The 2512-nt window shown below is 36.4% G+C and overlaps 1 pseudogene; it reads left to right on the plus strand.

Moving 5' to 3' along the window:
- Positions 1-411: 411 nt before the first annotated feature.
- On the plus strand, positions 412-1268 carry LOC133176338 (uncharacterized; annotated as a pseudogene).
- The last annotated feature ends 1244 nt before the right edge of the window (positions 1269-2512 follow it).

Here is a 2512-nt window from a genome sequence, read left to right on the forward strand (position 1 = left end):
GATGTGACCGTATAAACCGAGGTCCCGTGTCGCAGTAGGTGCTTGCACGAAAAAGACCCTCACTGCTCAATGGCCGTAAGTGCCGAGTATAGGACAAAATTTGCAGCTCTCCACCGGCAAGTGGTAGCGTCTCCATATGAGAGAAAAATTCTCGAGAGGGACGTTAAACAACAAAAAAAATTTAAATATTTTGGGATTTCCAGCGTTTCGGCATGAGCATCACTGAAGAGACTTAACTTGTCGAAATGCACATCTGGTGCTATAACGGCATCTGGCGCAGTATTTGATTTACATTAGCAAAGACATGTACATACCAATCTTCTGTTGCCCTGATGAAGATTGTTCTGTTATTGATAAAAGGGTACGACTTTCAATCATTTTCAACCTCTTTTATACTTTATCAGGGTCCAGTTGCAGTAGATGTCTAGTATTCGTTCGTCTGTCCACTTTAAGAACCTTAATCAGCCCTGGGGTACGATACTTAAACCTGAATACGGCTTGGGTGATCAGAAAATGACGGATTACGAAATAGGCCAGACGGTGGATCGTCTGTATAAAATTCCTGCCACCAAAGAGCGCGTGAAGGAAAGACCGAGAAATAAGATGACAGGAAGAAATTACAGAAATGGTTTTTTGTTTGTTTGTTTGTTTATTGTTTAACTCCCCTCTCGAGATTTTTTCTTTCATATGGAGACGCCACCACTTGCCGGTGGAGAGCTACAAATTTTGACCTATACTCGGCACTCAAGGCCATTGAGCATTGAGGAATCTTTTTCGTGCCAGCACCTACTGCGACACGGTTTATACGGTCTCATCCGAAGGACCGGGCTCTACGTCCCGCAGTGGGATTCGAACCCGCGACGTAAGGATCAACTCCTTATTCTGCGACTCTAGAGCGAACGCTCTAACCACTGCGCCACGCGGGCGACTATAGAAATGGTAAATATTGTATAAATTGTGTAATACAGATATATGTAGATCTTGAAATCATGCAAATTTTTATATATCTAAGATAAAAAGCAGTAAAAGTTTCCCCTTTTTAGGGAAAGATTTAAAAGAATTAGAAAATACATTGTATTTGATACGTTGTAACAATTCAATACCGTTGCGAATATATTTTTTCTCTCTGCAGTTACAGAGGATAACTAAGGCTCCCGTGGAGGAGATTCCAGACAGTGGCAGGCGGGTGACGAAGTCTACATACAGCGAAATGGGCGTGGTCAGTTCTTACGCCTGGAAGGGTTATAACTAGGGAATTCCGGGATTTTAATTTTTGTCATTTATAACAAATGAATTCGCAGTGACTGTATTTAATTAATTTATGCTCTAATTTTTTATATATTTCAAAATTATATGTTCATATTTATAAGAATTGAATGACTCGTGATTTTCATGAATGCATTTTACTTGGTTTAAAGAAGTTTTTTGACAAACATATTTAAAGTTGTTTGTTTTACTGGAAAAAATATGGAAAGCGAATGAAAAAAGAGCTCGTATTTTTTTGCAAAAAAGTTTTTGATAAATTTTTGTGTATCATTTAATTCTTACTAGGAATAGATGTAATTGACTCTTACAAAGAATAACATAGTATATGACCCAATATACAACAGAGAAGGCGTCAGACTATTATGCTCTCGCTTGTATGTTCTTTAAAAGGCAGTGTCAGCAACTGTTTGTGTACCGTAAGGTCGTCTGTCTTACATGTTATTATAGATTATTCAACACAGTAATGATTTGTGCCTATCAACATTTGTTTGTTACTAGTGTGTATCAAAACTCCAGAAAAAGTTTGTTCTGGGAATTTAAATTTAGTACCGGGAGTATATATTTAAATTGGCACACACAACTGTCTTGCACTTTAAGTAAACAAAAAAGAAGCAGAAGAAGAAAAAAGATAGATAAATTTTTAAATATTATTTTTAGGACAAAATTTATCATAATATCGATTTTATGGGCTATTTAAAAACTTCGTATCAATTTTTGTTTTTTTTTTTGTCTGTATCGGTTTTTTTCGGGGGGGGGGGGGGTTAACCTGAACAGTGTTTTAACTTGCTCTTGTCATTGAAAAGCACATGCATAAATTTTTTTTAAGGTGTTTTTTAACAATTACTTATATTTTTCATTAAAATTAAAGGCGTCTGAGGCACTTAGGTAGATGTAAGCTTCATGTAGGTACTTTTTGTAAAAGAAAAGTGGAAAAATGTAAGTATTTCTTTTGAGAATAAAGTGGGGTGAGTGGTCACCCCTTCCTATTTCAATTCCTATGTAAAGATGTAAAGCTGCTAAAAGTGTTAGAACATACCCCCTCCTCTTGATGATTCTTGATCGGTTAATATACGCATATGATGAGCATTAAAAATTGATCATGAAAATCAAATCTTCTGTCTTCAGAGCTTCTGTCTGAACTCCAGTCAAATGGTACCGTTTTGTATAGTTTAGCTTCTATATCCATTCTTGTTGTAATAGGACCGTCTAAAACTGTTTCATAAATCACGTGCATTGCAGAAAAAAG

Source organism: Saccostrea echinata, unplaced genomic scaffold, assembly GCF_033153115.1.
Source record: "Saccostrea echinata isolate AGI-Se365-2 ecotype Australia unplaced genomic scaffold, CSIRO_AGI_Sech_v1 ptg000002l, whole genome shotgun sequence".
In the NCBI taxonomy this organism is placed as follows: Eukaryota; Metazoa; Mollusca; class Bivalvia; order Ostreida; family Ostreidae; genus Saccostrea; species Saccostrea echinata.